Here is a 16,769-nt window from a genome sequence, read left to right as displayed (position 1 = left end):
GTGAGATAGCCCCTACAGGGCATCCCCAAGGTGAAAGCCATCCCGCCGCGGGGGGGCCATTGTGGAGATTAAGCAAGCTTAATGCCCAGAGTTGCAGAGTGTGAACCCATGATTAGGTCAGGCACCGAAGCGAGAATTATCGAGTCCATGGACATTTGAGCTCAAGACCCTGCCGCGTCGGGAATTGAACCCTGGTCCCGGGTCTGACCTCTGCTTCAGGGTCTGCCTGCTCTAACCAGTGAGCCACACTTCTCCACTTCTAAGGTTCCCTAACCATTTTTCCTTCTCACCTAGACCGTTTTATGGCATGCTTTTGCCAAAATAGATGTTTTGGACACTTTGCCACTTCATGATCAGTGTTTAGGTGCAATTGCTCCCTTTTGAAAGTGTAATGGTAATTGTTTGTCCATGATTGATATGTTAGTCTTGCTAGTAAAATGTACTATCTATACCAGGACTGCTTATGTAATGCTACTAGTGGGCATGCAGCAGTAATTGTGCCACTGTAGCGACAGGATAATTTGTACTAATTGGACTGGTGGTGACCGTTGTCCACCGCCATCTCAGTATATAATTATGAATCCCTTATTTCTGACTTTTTCCTACCTATCTGCAAGGTTTACCTATGTGCTTGGACATGATGTCATGTCTCTTTCGCCTCTTCCCTGGCCTAAAGGCCTAAGCTAGAGGGACTCCATCTTGTCTCTGCCCTGACTCTCTGAGGTGCTTGTAGGTCAGAGGTAGTGTTTTAGTTTTAACTTGTTGCTCGCTAGTTAGAAACCGGTGAAGACCGGTTCTTATTGAAGGAATGTGCTTATTTCCCGGGCTCCAGACGCAACAGCAGCTGGCCACTATGGGTGTGTTGGGAGCCTGGGGCTTGGTACAGGAATTCGGTGGGAGGCAGGTTGCTGGCTGGAAACTTCAATGAAGAGAGGGCCTTCTATATTATCGAGGTGCAGTGGAGCAGAGAGGGAGTTCAGTTCCAGAAGTCGATGTAGTCAGTACCTATAGTTGTCCCGTGGATGCAGCAATCGCTATCGTAGCTGCAGTTGGAGTTTGAAGATCGCTGGTGAATGCTGAAGAAGGTGGCAGTTTCGGTGAGGCATAGCGGTGCAGATGTGTCTCCGTGATTGCAAAGCAGAGTCCCGAATGAACCGAAGCAACAGTGAGAGAGGGGCCAGCTCGGCTGCCAAGGCCGGAATGTGCAGGACCAAGGTGGGGCGTACTTAGTTAGAGTATGATACATAACCATTTATTCTTTGCTCTTTAGGTTGTGCTTAGGTTTCTCTTTGCATAAATGCTATTGCTCTTTCTACCTTATTATTGTTGTGTAATAAATAGACTCTAATGATTACCCATTGCATTCGAATGTTATTTCTGAGGCAGAATTAACCGTTCTTTCTAGCCAGGTGCTGACGTATAGAAGGATGTGTAATTCCCTTCTTACAGGTAGCTGATGATAGTAGAATGTGTAGTCCATGACAAGGAATAACTTCAGATGAGAATAATTTGGCCTAACAGTTCTTGCTTGGGAGGATTGAGACCTTTCTTTACCAAATGCTCACGGAGGGATGGGTTATTTCTCCTCTAATGGGTAGTTGCTGATATAGAAGTGAGTTCAGCTCTTGAGCAGGAAAGTCAAACTAATAATAGTATTCCTCTAGTTTATTGTCATTTTCCCCATTCTCATGTAGGTATTTTAGGTGTTGTGCTCTATAGGGCCTGAGAAGGGTGGTGGTACGTGGCGGCTGGGTGTGCTATAATTGGTAAGCTGATAACTTGGTCCGAAAATCCGGTCACTACATTTGGCGTCACGAACAGTTTCCGAACGGTGTTAGTGCAGAGGCTATTTCTTTTTTTTTTCTTTTACCATGTTGATCGTCGGGAGAAGTTAAAAGGATCTTCGGGAGACGTTAAAGAGATCGTTGAGTGATGTTAAAGTGATCGTCGGGAGACGCTAAAGAGATCGTCGGGAGACGTTAAAGAGATCGTCGAGTGACGTTAAAATGATTGTCGGGAGACGTTAAAGAGATCATCGGGAGACGTTAAAGAGATCGTCGAGTGACGTTAAAGTGATCGTCGGGAGACGTTAAAGAGATCGTTGAGTGACGTTAAAAGTGATCGTCGGGAGACGTTAAAGAGATCGTCGAGTGACGTTAAAGTGATCGTCAGGAGACGCTGTATTGAGTGTCGGGTGACGTTGAAGAGGCAGTCGGGGGACTGTACAGAAGTGGTGTGATTGTTACGTAACATATATTTTACTTGTGAGTGTTTACTTTTTTGTGTATAGTGTTTTGATTGAGTCAGTGTACATATAGAATATTAAATATGTTTTCTAGGAAAGAGAAAGTGGATTTGAAATTGCCTTTAGAGATTCCTGGGTGGGAGTCGATCTCTTATGGGGCATTGGCTCATGAATGGGCTAATTCTACTGGTTTAAATGAAAACTGGAATTCATGTTTGGATGTCGCGGAACCGGCTCGAGTGGTGGCGTGTTTGCAGAAAGTGCCGGTTTTAAAAGGTGAAGAGCTTCCTACATTAGGACGAAGGGGATGGATTTTGTTAAATCCGTACAGGCTTGTACATGAGAAGTGTGTGCAATTGCTGCGTGCATGCAAGGAATTTGAAGAGCAGTTTGTTGAAGTGCAGAATGCTAGCACTCTTTTGAAGTGTCAGAATAAATTACTAGCAGATAAACTGGATATGTATCAAACAATTGCGGAAAGGGCTGCGGTGCGTATTGCAAAATACAAATACAGAAACAGACGTGGCCATGTTAATAAGAGAAAGGTGCGTCTCGTGATTGCGAAGGTAGGGCTTGATTGGAACCCTGATGAATGGGATGGAAATATCTGGGATTCGACTGAATCTTTCTCTTCTGGTGAGGAGACTTGGAGACCTAAGTCTTCTCCGTCTGAACGTGACTGTAAATCTGAGGTGCGCAATGAGGTTTGTGCGCATCCTATTCATCGGAGAAAATTGCAGGGTGGTCCTAATAATCCCCAGGGGGTTTCTGTGGATAGCTTAGGGGATTTTACTCAAAAAGAGATTAATTACATTTTGGATAGATTTTGACAAAAGCCGGGTGAGGCTTTGCTTACCTGGATGGTTCGCATTTTTGATTTGGGTGCTGCAGGGATCATGTTAGATCATGGAGATGCTGTGAAATTCTGCACATTGAGCACTGACCCGACTGAACAAGAACATTTCAGGAATTATGCAAATAATAATTAAACTAGTCTGCTGCAGGTGGCGGTAGACGGTTGTAATCACAAATACCCTTCTGAGTCGGATTGGCCGCTTAATGAGAAGCCTTGGTATACTTTGAGAGATGCCTCACAAAGACTGACAGAAGAAGTGATGAAAACATCTATTTTTCTGGGTACGGCAGACAGGCTGATGGATGGTTTACTTAATGCGTCTGTGAGAAATAGAATTATTCGTACAGCCCCTGCTGCTTACAAACAAGTGATGATGACATTGCTGATAAACCACACAGGGAATTCGTGGTCTGATGTAATTGAGGCAGTTCGCAAATTGGGCGAATTGGGAGGGTGGATTAGACCTGAAAGCCAATCTAGACCTGAAGCCCGTACTGATAATTATACGTTTTCTAGACGGGATATGTTTCTTGCCCTGCTCAATGATGGAGTGAGACGGGGGATATTGATGGACAGTCCAATGGAAAATTGTGGATTTTGTTTCGTAAACGAGGTTTGGATAGGAAAGAGGGGGCCAGGAGAGTTAATAAACAAGACCATGAACGCGTGTATTCTGATGAGAGTGGTGATGAGAGAGAGAGAGAGGGGGGGAGAGAAAGAGAGAGGCAGAGACAGAGACAGAGACAGAGAAAGAGAGAGAGAAAGGAGAGATGAGTCCTCACATTAAGAGAAGGATACGTCCCCGAAATACAGGCCAAAATATGAGAGAGAGAGGGAGAGAGAAAAATATGTTGAACACAGAGACAGGGATGAAAGGAATAGATCTCCTGAGGTGAGACTGAGAGACAGACGACAGAGATCTTTTGACCGGAAATCACAATACCTTTTTGATGATAAAAATTGTTTCCATGAAGTAAGAGGGTACGAACAAGATGTACTGCCTAAGAAATATGAGAATCTTTATCCTGATTTGTCGTGGGCATTAGATCGTAATAAAAATGACTAGGAAATAGGTCAAGCTCCAGTACAGAATTGGGCTCGCAAAGATTACAGACCCTATGCAGACATAGAGATTTTTTGGAAACATCGTAATGTACAGAGGGCCCGAGCATTAGTAGATACAGGAGAGGAAGCCACTTTGATATATGGAAAACCCAAAAAGTTTAAAGGACAATATTTCACTATTACAGGTTTGGGTGGTAAAGAAACTCCCGCAGTGCAAACTAAACTTCAAATGAAAATAGGCAAAATTTCCCGAAAAGAATATACTGTATTGGCGGTCCCCTTTTGTGAATACATAATTGGAATTCATATTTTAAAAGATATGACCTTGTATTTAGATGACAGATTTTATCGATTTGGAGACAAAAATTATATGTCATCAAAATCTGTGAGAGTCGGACGTTTAAAAATTCCCCCTATAAAAATACCCCAAGCTAGAGATGTAGTTTCAATGAAGCAGTATCGCATTCCAGGTAGACATGATGAGATTAGTGCTACCATTCAAGATGTGATGGATGCTGGAGTATTGATTCCAGTCACTTCAGCCTGGAATAATCCCGTATGGCTTCTGCGCAAGAGTGATAATTCTTGGCGCATGACAGTTGATTATCGAATTAAACAAACATACTGTTGCGGTACCTGACATTATTACTTTGATTAAGAGACTTCAGAAACATCCAGGAACATAGTATGCGTCCATTGATATTGCTAATGCTTTCTTTTCTATTCCAATTGCCCCCGAATGTCAGGAACAATTTAGTTTTACAAGGAATGGGAGGCAAATGACGTTTAGAAGTCTTCCCCAGGGCTATTTACACAGTCAAACCATCTGTCATCGGCTGGTGGCAGGGCATTTAGCTGAGGTACCGGTGAATCAAGGAATTCAGGTGTGTCATTACATTGATGACATACTAATTCAAGGTGAGATACAAGATCAGGTTCAAGTTCAATTAGACCAAATTATAAATCACTTACAAAGCAGAGGCTGGGAAATTAATCCTGATAAATTGCAAGGTCCGGCACAAAGTGCAAAATTTTTTGGCATCCAGTGGCATGAGGGGAATCGAGAAGTGAAGCAAACAATTAAAGAGTTTGCAGTCCCTAGATATAGGAAAGAGGCCCAGAGATTTATTGGTTTATTTGGTTTTTGGCATCAACATATTCCTCATTTGAGTCATATTTTGGCCCCTGTGTACAGAATTACACGTAAGAAAAATGCGGTTGAATGGGGTAGGCAACAGCAAGATGCGTTTTACTCGGCGAAAGAAGCAATTCAACATGCTCTAGATTTGTGACCTGTACGTGATGTAGATGTTGATTTAAATGTATCTGTACAAGGTCCCTATGCAAATTGGAGTTTATGGCAGAAACAGGGTAGGACAAAAGTGCCTCTAGGATTCTGGACTAAAAAGTTACCTGATGCTGGTGAGCATTATACACCTTTTGAAAAACAATTACTTGCATGCTATTGGGCTCTGGTGCATACCGAGCAACTGACATTGGGACAGGATGTTATTCTGAGACCTGAAATTCCTTTTATGCAATGGGTTTTGAGTTCCCCTAAAACTCATAGAATTGGTCATGCACTGGAAGCAAGCTTCATAAAGTGGAAGTGGTATATACAAGACAGGGCTGGTGTGGGTCAGAAGGGTGATGCGATGTTACATGAGCAAGTGGCGCTGGCGCCGTTAGAAGAGGGAGAGAGAGATTGCTCCGTACCTGTAGTACAGGAATCCCCTGTTAGGTGGGGTAGACCGTTTGATGATTCTTCCGTAGAGGATAGAAAACATGTATGGTTTACGGATGGTTCACCAAGGTACATAGGAGAGAAAAGACACTGGAAAGCAGTCTCATATAATCCGACCACGCAAAAACTGTTAAGTACTACAGGCGAGGGAAAAAGTAGTCAATTTGCAGAATTGTATGCTGTGTATCAAGTTCTGAAACAAGAATTACCAGGAACGTGTCATGTATTTACTGATTCTTGGTCGACTGCTAATGGTTTGGCAGTCTGGCTACCTACGTGGTACTCACATAATTGGAGGGCGCATACTAAAGAGATCTGGGGAAAGGAACTATGGCAAGAAATTTGGGAATTACTTCCTCAAAGCAATGTGACAGTTTTCCATGTTGAGGCTCATTCTCACATTGATTCCATTGACAAATTGTTTAATGATATTGCAGATGAACAATCTAAAATTTCTGAGGCAATGGTGGACCCACAAAATTCTGATTTGGCTGGACTGGCGAGGTGGGCACACCAAAAAGCAGGGCATTTTGGAGAGAGAATTACTAGCAGGTGGGCTACTGACAGAGGCATCTATATGCCCCTTGATTTAATTAAAACGGCTATACTTAATTGTCCTATATGTCAACACTCTCGACAGAGAGAGGTGCCCCAGATAGTGAAAGGTCAGTTACATCGAGGAAAATCCCCCGCTCAAATTTGGCAGATGGACTATATAGGTCCCCTTCCCATGAGTAAAAATTGTCAATATGTGTGTACAGCCGTTGATACTTATAGCGGCTTTTTGGTTACTTCTCCTTACAAAAGAGCTACCCAGGAGAATACTCTTAAAACTATGGATTTGTTAATGTTGTACTATGGCACGCCAGTGCAGATGCAAACAGATAATGCCTCACATTTCAAAGGAAGGTTGGTACAAGAATATTGTGCAGAACACAATATTGAATGGGTGTTCCATATACCCTATTAGCCACAAGCCGCAGGCTTAATTGAGAGAATGAATGGTTTGTTGAAAGACCAATTGCGTAAATTGTTGAATGGTACCTTACAGAATTTGAGAGATCATTTATTTGAAGCATTGTTAATTTTGAACAATCGTCCTTATTTGTATTCTGTTTCACCTTTAATGCACCTGCTTCCTCCTACTATAGATGTAAAACCAAATTCATATCGATATACTGTGTCCTACTGAGAAATTACCCCCGAAGCCTTGGCTCCATGCAGAGCTACCCCGGGATCTGCAGGTTTAGATCTGCATTCCTTGACAGATTTTGTCCTAAAAGTGAGAGACATTGCTATATTTAAGACTGGAATTGGTGTTCAAATACCAGCTGAGAATGTTGGATTAATTGCCCCGAGATCTGGTCTGGCCTTGAAGGGCATCCGGGTGCTTGGAGGTGTCATTGACAGTGATTATCAGGGTGAGATCAAGGTGATCCTGTTAAACAGTGGTAACTCTGACTTAATTGTCTGGAGAGCAGATCGAGTTGCCCAATTGGTCATTATGCCTGTTTTCAGTGGTACGATCCAGAAAGACACTGCTCCAACATTACTGACTGTGTGGTGAGAAAGGGTTTGGTTCAACCGATAACCCAGGAGCCAGAGTATGGGTACAGCTGCCTAATAATCCCCCTGAACAGGCTGAAATTATAGCTACAAGATCAGACAACACAATCTTAGTGATGAGGCCAGGTCAAGAGAGGTGGGACACAGTCCCTGCTGACAAATGTTATTTGCGTGAATGAATAATGCCGGTTTCCGACTTTTTTCCCTAGACCATTGTATGGATTGCTGCTGCCGGATGTGTCATCGCTGGACTCCTTTTGGCTTGCTGCATTTGGAGACGAGAGTGCTCACGGGACCGGACTGACCATCTTGTCTGAGGACGTCGTTCCTTTGCATCGTGGGATCATACTCCTAACTTTTGGATTCAACTTGCACATCGTGTTGTAAACTCATCACATTTCTGTTTGACGTCTATGCGTTCGGTGACTGATTTGCTATCAACATGTCTTGTGGCTGTGCCAACTCCTACAGCCTCCTTCCTTAATTTTTTCAATGTGACTGGAGCTCATCCTGAATTCATCAAAAGTGATTTTTCCACATATGACTATTGTGCTTCGTGCACTGTCCTGACCAAACTGAAACCTCCTTTAGCTTTTGTAATTTCCACTTATAACAGAAGGTGATGTTTGTTATATATTAACATGCGACCCCAAATTCATAGGCAAGTGTGCACAAATCCAACTTAATAATGTTTCTTCACTTTCTTCCCATGAGAAAACTTATCTGTCACCAGAACTCTTACTACTTGTACTTCTGTCCAAAACAACATGACCTGCAAACGTCTTGTATTGACTGATAGCCATTATCGTACTGTATTGCTACCTCCCGGATGGCTCTTTTCATGCGGCAATATATCTTGGTCTTATATTCCAGCGAACATTTCTGGTGGCCCATGTGCTTTGACACAACTCAGTTTATTACTGTTTTCTTTGAATCCTGGTATGCTTTCCCGTACCTTGCGCAATGCCCCATTATTAACTGAAGATTGTGATTGATCATTGCATTTGTTTTCTAAGTCTGAGTATAGTAGTTTAGCTGTTTCCATTTTAGGCATTCCTGCATTGACTATTTTTAATTCTAAGACTGTAGGCAAACTTGCCGGCTGGATGGTGAAATCGCTTAATCATACTTCTGCTATTTTATCTGATCTTTTATTAGATGCTCAAGGTGAACGCCATGCTATTTTGCAGAACAGGGCTGCCATTGATTACCTTTTGTTGAAACATGACCGCGGCTGCTCAGATTTTGAGGGCCTTTTGTTGTTTTAATCTGTCAGATCATTCCAAATCTATTCAGTCCCATCTCGATACACTTCATGAGCTAACTCGAGAAGTCAAGCAAAATTTAAACCAAGGGTGGTTTAATTGGCTTCTTGGGTGGTTACCAGATTTTCATTTCCTCCACCAAGTTTTAGGAGATGTCCTATTAGTTGTTTGTTTTTTAGTTGCTATTTGCTGTTGCATTCAATGTGTACCGTCTTTTTACATATGTTCCACCCACGGCTTATGTCTAGATCCATTAGTTTTGTTTCTTATTATTCTTCTGCTGATTTACGTTCTATTTAGATTTTTTCCTGTCTATACTTTCAATGTTAGTGGACAAAGGTCAAGGGTGCAGTGTAGCGACAGGATAATTTGTAGTAATTGGACTGGTGGTGACCGTTGTCCACCGCCATCTCAGTATATAATTATGAATCTTTTATTTCTGACTTTTCCCTACCTATCTGCAAGGTTTACCTATGTGCTTGGACATGATGTCATGTCTCTTTCGCCTCTTCCCGGGCCTAAAGGCCTAAGCTAGAGGGACTCCATCTTGTCTCTGCCCTGACTCTCTGAGGTGCTTGTAGGTCAGAGGTAGTGTTTTAGTTAACTTGTTGTTCGCTAGTTAGAGACCTGTGAAGACCGGCTCTTATTGAAGGAATGTGCTTATTTCCCGGGCTCCAGACGCAACAGCAGCTGGCCACTGTGGGTGCGTAGGAATTCGGTGGGAGGCAGGTTGCTGGCTGGAAAGTTCCATGAAGAGAGGGCCTTCTATAGTATCGAGGTGCAGTGGAGCAGAGAGGGAGTTCAGTTCCAGTAGTCGCTGTAGTCAGTACGAATAGATGTCCTGGTGGATGCAGCAATCGCTATTGTAGCTGCAGTTAGAGTTTGAAGATAGCTGGTGAATGCTGAAGAAGGTGGCAGTTTCGATGAGGCATAGCGGTGCAGATGTGTCCCCGTGATTGCACAGCAGAGTCCCGAATGAACCGAAGCAACAGTGAGAGAGGGGCCAGCTCGGCTGCCAAGGCCGGAATTTGCAGGACCAAAGTGGGGCGTACTTAGTTAGAGTATGATACATAACCATTTATTCTTTGCTCTTTAGGTTGTGCTTAGGTTTCTATTTGAATAAATGCTATTGCTCTTTCTACCTTATTATTGCTGTGTAATAAATAGACTCCAATGATTACTCATTGCATTCGAATGTTATTTCTGAGGCAGAATTAACCTTTCTTTCTAGCCAGGTGCTGACGTATAGAAGGATGTGTAATTACCTTCTTACAGGTAACTGATGATAGTAGAATGTGTAGTTTATGACAAGGAATAACTTCAGATGAGAATAATTTGGCCTAACAGTTCTTGCTTGGGAGGATTGAGACCTTTCTTTACCAAATGCTCACAGAGGGATGTGTTATTTCCCCTCTAATGGGTAGTTGCTGATATAGAAGTGAGATCAGCTCTTGAGCAGGCAAGTCCAACTAATAATAGTATTCCTCTAGTTTATTGTCATTTTCCCCATTCTCAGGTAGGTATTTTAGGTGTTGTACTCTATAGGGCCTGAGAAGGGTAGTGGTACATGGCGGCTGGGTGTGCTATAATTGGTAAGCTGATAACTTGGTCTGAAAATCTGGTCGCTACAGCCACCCACACAAGTAACCCTTAAGAGAGAAGTCAGTTAAACTGCCACGTTTCAAACTGCATCCATCTATTTGGCAGGCCTTACCCGTCCCTTTTTATTGACTGTACTCTCTGTGCCTCGCTTAAAGTTCGTTGGAGTATTGAGCTGTGAAGACGGGGTGACAGTTGTTTTAGTAATTTAGTAATTGTGTATTTACACACCTTTATAGTTATTTATGTCTTTGTAATTGAATGTGAGCATGTAAAATGTGTTCTTTACATCTATAATGCTATTCCCCGTTTATCTTCATTTTCAATAGAAATGGATGCCACTAAGTACCAAGAGCTTCTGGATTATGTAAGCCGTAATGTGTATCCTGATGGTTTCAGTAAAGTCCAGAAGCATGGATTGCGTAGACTGTCTAAAATATTCAAAGTTGACGGTAGTATAATTTTCTGAGTATTGATTTATCATTGCAATGTGTTAAGGCTTGTTACGAAAAGGCATGTTCTCAGATCATGAAATCCATTTTGACATGCAAATTTTCCCAAAACACCTTTGTTTTATAATCTTTCTGTTTTTGTTTTTTTGTTGATAGATGGGTGTTTGTTCTACACTGGTAAAGATACGAACACTAAAGTTGTCATTGGTGCTGAATCTGCCCGAATTTTTTTTACTGAATTTCATTTGTCTCTTATTGGTGGTCATATCGGGATCAACAAAACTAATAAAAGCATGTACTCATGATTTTATTGGCCAAATATGTCAATTGAAATTGAACAATGGGCGAGTTACAACATTTCTAGATTTTACAAATAATTATTTTAATAAAATAGAAATTTCCACTGTGATAGTCTTGTAGGCATTTTTTGTAACTCATATGTCATTTAATTGTCTCACAATATAAATGTCTTAAAATTCTTTTGATCATGTGTCTGTTGTCCTATCCTATAATCTTATTAACGTTGAATAATTCATAAGTTTTGAAATTGTTTACATTTAGAGTGATTCTTGAGTGTTTCTTTGCGGTAGTCAGTGTGTGTGTAAACATCCACTGTTTTCAAAGAGATGTTAGTTCATAGGGAATGCTTTTTACATTTACTCCGTCTGCAGGTGAGTTACAAAGTGAAAATGTTTTTTTGAATTTGTTTATTTGGAGACATGTCTTTAAATTGTCCTTGAGAGATCTTGATTTCTTTTTTTTCGTAGATATGATGTTTGTCAAAAGGAACAACCAGCCCTCCAGATTTGCCCAGAATTAAAACCAATCAAAGTATGTTTTACATTTGTTATGTTTAGCTTTATTTACTTGCAGCTCATTGGGTAGGATTGTAATACAATAATTAAACATGTGTGACACTTGTATAAAATGACCCATTCTTATTACAACATTACTTTTTTTTTTTTATAACACCATAGTTATGTATATTAACAGGTAAATGAAGTTTGGGAACTTCCTTTTTTAGTTTCTTTTTAACATCATTTTTATGTATATTAACAGCTGAATGAAGTTTGGCGACTTGTAGGAGTGGATTTGATGGGACCTTTAACTACAACTCCAACAGGATACAAATATATTCTGACTGCAACAGACTATTTTTCCAAATGGGTTGAGGCATTTCCTCTAAAATCAAAGACTGCAGCCAAGGTTGCTTCAAGACTGTTGCAAATGTATCTACGCCATGGAAGTCCAAAAAGGGTTCTATCAGATCAGGGTCAGGAGTTTGTGAATGAAGTGAGTGACCAATCTTGTCCGAACATTTGTATAATGCAATGATATTTCCTATTTTGCTTAGATACCTTTTTTTTTACAGGTTAATTTAGAGTTATCTAAGCTTTTACAAATAGAACATTCTGTAAGTGCAGCCTATCACCCACAGACAAATGGTTTAGATGAGTCTACTAATGCTAGCATTAAAAGGTAATCCTACTCTTTCTTATTTATAAGTTTGTAAGTTCAATGAGGGGTTGCTTTCATGGCGTTATTTCATCTTACAGTTGGTTTGATGTGGCTTGACGCTCATCGGTTGCTGCTGTCCAATTGTAATCACAAAGAAACGTGATTAATGTACTGCCATCAACAGTCATGCCATATTTTAATATTTTGTCATTTTACAGCACGTTGTCTAAGTATGTGAATGAGCATCAGAACGACTGGGATCTATATTTGGACCATGTATTGTTCGCCTTACGATTGCAGCCACATACCACAACAAAAGTTTCCCCCTTCCAACTTATATACGGCCGAAAAGCAAGATTTACTAGTGAGGTGGAGGATGATCTGGTATGAAAGTTGGAGTACTCCAATTTGTATTTTAATCTTCAAATGTATGTTATGTATTTATACATACATTTGCTTGTTGAATAATTTTTAACTTGTTAAAAACCTTACATATATTTTTTTAAATGCTCGTTATTTTAATTGGAATATTTGTATATTTTTTTGAATGGTACATTTCAGTGAATGAGTTTTATGTTTCCTTTATTAGCTTGAGTTTGTACTACCAACAGAAAGTGAATATGCAGGCATTATCGCAGAAAAGAACATTAGAAAAGCAAAGTTGCAGAAGCAGACAAAGCAGAATATTGAGGTTGCCCAGGAAAAGCAGAAAGAAAAATATAGAAAAAGAGTTTCGAAGAAATATAAGCTGTACACCTTCAGCGAAGGAGATTTAGTGTTTTTAAAAAATTGAAGGTGAACAACGAGGATAGGAAGGATTTTGGAGCACAACTTTACTGGACCCTTCCATATTTACATAATGCAAGGAAAGCGTGCAAAGTCAGTCAATGCTAGCAACATGCCTTTACATAGAACTTATAATGTCGACATTTTGAGGCCTTATAAATCGAGCGTCAAAGGTAATCTATTAAAGGGTACCTTTTTTCTATGTAATTGCACATCATTTGGATGTCTAGTGTAATGATGTTCTATTGGCTGGTGTAATTGTCTCCTTAATAGGTGAGAAGTCAGTAGGTTGAGCAAGAGTATGTGATTTTGTCTTTCTGCAAATGATAAGTTTTGCAAAGTACATTAATTTTAGAAAGGGATTTCTGATTAGCTATTTTTGTTTGAGAAAGGTAGGTTGTTTGAGTAATTTGTTGTTCTTTAAGAAACATTAATTTTTCCAAACTTTTCAAAATTAATTTGCAGGAAGCATGACGTGTGATAATTCTCCAGCATTTGCTCCATCTCCAGCACCTGTTCCATCTTCAGCACCTGTTCAATCTTCAGCACCTGTACCATCTTCAGCACCTCTACCATCTACAGCATGTTCTGCATCTCCAGCATCTCTTCCATCTATATTCCTGAAAAAAGTTTTGGATGTGTGGAAGAAACCAGTAAAAGAACGTTTGGAAGCAATAGTGTTGAGCTTTAATTTATATGATACTTCCTTTTGGTCACTTAAAACGGACCAATGGATAGTTGATGAGGTTAGTTTCTGCAAAATGTAAAATGTATATAGTATGGCTAATGGCGTAGGATGTACAAGTTGGTTCCTCTGTTGAAGCCCATGTGTTTTCATATATTTTTACAGGAAATCGATGCCTACCTATCAAAAATATGTTTGTCAAGACCAAATGTACGTATATTTTCATTCATAATACAGTTACCTATCTTTCAATAATAATAATAATTCTCCATCAATGTGTGTACTGAAATCCTTTTATTTTACCCTTAGTGTTTAGCAATGTCAGCAACAGTGTCGTCCTGTATCCTCCTGGGCAAATATCGCTCTTCTACTTTTCGGGTAAATATTCATATCTGTTATGTGACTTTTCAGTGTTACAGGTGCAGAGGAATATTGAAAGTTAGTGATTATTTGAATTAAAGTTTGAGAGCAGAATCGAGTAACGTTTTGAAGAGTGACAAATGTAAGATGTTTTTCAATGGAAGTTTGTTTATTTTGAATATACATTGCAATGACATTCACGTTTTTGAATTGTTGTAAGACTAAACGTATGTATTTGGTATGTAATGTAATAAAATGATTGCCTTTTTAACTCTTCAGGTACCTTTTGAGAACATGGACACTGTTCTTTGCCCCACAAATACTGGCTGTCATTGGATACTTTTGGTAAGTTTTTCTACATTTATCAGGCTATTTTGAAAGTTCTTGTTGGAAAATATGACTGGCTTTAATAGTCTAAATTGCCCAAAAAAAGTAATTCAAATAATTTAAATGCTAATATTTCTAAATGATTTTGTAATGTATCTAGAGCACTCATCTGTACCATAAAATGTAAACTCTACATACTAAAAATCTTATTTCTATATTGTTTTTTCCAGATTTTGAAACCTTTAAGCAAAACAATAATAGTTCATGAATCACTGAGTAGCAACATTGGGACCTATCGAAACTTTTTACTAAATTGGAGGTAACCCTTCCCTAAAAAACCTCTGTTATCTCTTTTTTATTTCTCATATTGCATAAATATAAAATTGTTAATACGATTTCTCTTTATGAAATTAAACATAGCGAAATATTAAACATAACCATTCGTATTTCTCTTAAGTGTTTTCCTACAGCAATTGAAGCGTCCCGACTATGACCAATGGCAGTTAGTCGTAGAATGTAACCAAAATCAACAGGACAGCTACAATTGTGGTGTTTTTTGCATGCTGGTAATGATACTTCCATTATGTTTTTTTTAAACCTTAATTTATTGAAGATACATTACTTTATGTTAACAGCTTACTTATTTTAAAAAGTTTTAAATAGGAAAAAGTGCTTTTAGGAATGACATTTGTCAACGCAGACCGACCGCGTCCATAGTGCCCGTCGGAAGCATATTTCTATTCACATATGATTTTGTCTGACCACTTCTATCGTCCTAACGCGGTTGCTCTGAAACCTGTGATTGCTTTTCAACCCTAATCCTTTTGTGATTAATTGTTTTTATGTAAATTAAAATTCAGGTTGGACTTTTGCTCAACATATACATTTGTAATTATGTTTTCAGTTTGCAGAATGTTACATAACTCAGCAGCCAGTTGCTCGGATTTTTACTAATAAAATATTTCTGGAGACTTATTGACTGAAAATTGCAATGGACCTAATAGATTCATCAGGTTTGACTTTAACATTTCAGTTATAAATAAGGCGTCACACTCTAGTGTTGTCATGAAGATTAGATTATTCAGTATCTTGTTGTGTCATAAAAAGTTTTTTAACATAGTATAGTAAGATATTGTCTTCATGCTTGTGAATTTTCAATTATGTTCGTTGTGTAGCCATTTCAATTTGTTTGGAACAGTTGTGACTGTTTCATTTCCTTGATCTGAAAACACCTACAAACATGCACGATATATTGCAAAATAAGTTTTCAATTGTTAGCATTGCTGTTATGATGCGCCAATGTACATCTTTTTTACATTTAGAGTCTGTTGAAAAGTATTGTGGTGTCTGCAACCAAGATGTTTCATCAATTTATGTGCAAAACGTAATGGTAAATACCCTCAATGACACTAGACGCTGAAGATCAAAAATAAGTGATATAAGTACTTGGGGTGTTTTGGTGGCATTAAGTCTCCAGTTCACACTTGTCTGATGCAGGGTGTATGTTAGTATGACTCAGATAACTGAGTGATTTCCAAGGGTCTTTTCTGAGTTGAGTCCGCCATGTTGGTTAGCTGGCTATGCACCCTTCCTAGGATTGGATTCAACACCACTTTGCCACTGACTGTGGACAGGTCACTATGTTTAGTATGTAAATACATTTAAGTTATTGTAACAAAAAGCTATTGACCTTTGTACAATGGAATGTTAATACCAAATTATTTTTCACTATCTTCCCAACAGGCCCAATGTTTAGAATGCCACCGATGGGTCCTCCTTGAATGTATCGAAATGAATGCAACATCCCGGTTACCTTTTATAGGTTACAAATGTACCAAATGTATGTATTAAGAAAGTAAAGATGTGATTGTATGCAAGATGTCGAATTAGATGTTTTGCATACTACTGCCATCTAGTATTGTGTCCGGATTATCATAAGTAGTAATGTTGAGACACACTCCCTTCAGCTGTCACGACTTGCACAATCCTATTAGAGGTGGGCCAGACTTCCTCTAACATTCATACTTAATTTGCTGTTTGAAATCAAGCAACTATTTGGCTATGGTGTTGAAACAAAAATTACATTTTTCCTCCTCTTTCAAGGTCAACAACCAATACCACTCATCCACACGTTATTGTACAATGGTAGTGTAAGAAGTAGATGTAATTCCACTATCACTAAGGTAGACGTCAGACAGTAGAATCTATAATATAGTTACACCACTATTGCATGGTCATACTCCAAAAGGTGTGTTTAGAGTGAACAAAAAGAACAAACATACACATTTTATGCTGGACAGTATTGCTTCTAAATGTCCTGTCACTGCTTTCTTCCATACATTCAAAACTTTTCAGGGATTT

Source organism: Lissotriton vulgaris, chromosome 2_1, assembly GCF_964263255.1.
Source record: "Lissotriton vulgaris chromosome 2_1, aLisVul1.2, whole genome shotgun sequence".
Taxonomy (NCBI): Eukaryota; Metazoa; Chordata; class Amphibia; order Caudata; family Salamandridae; genus Lissotriton; species Lissotriton vulgaris.
Note: the sequence above shows the minus strand (reverse complement) of the source record.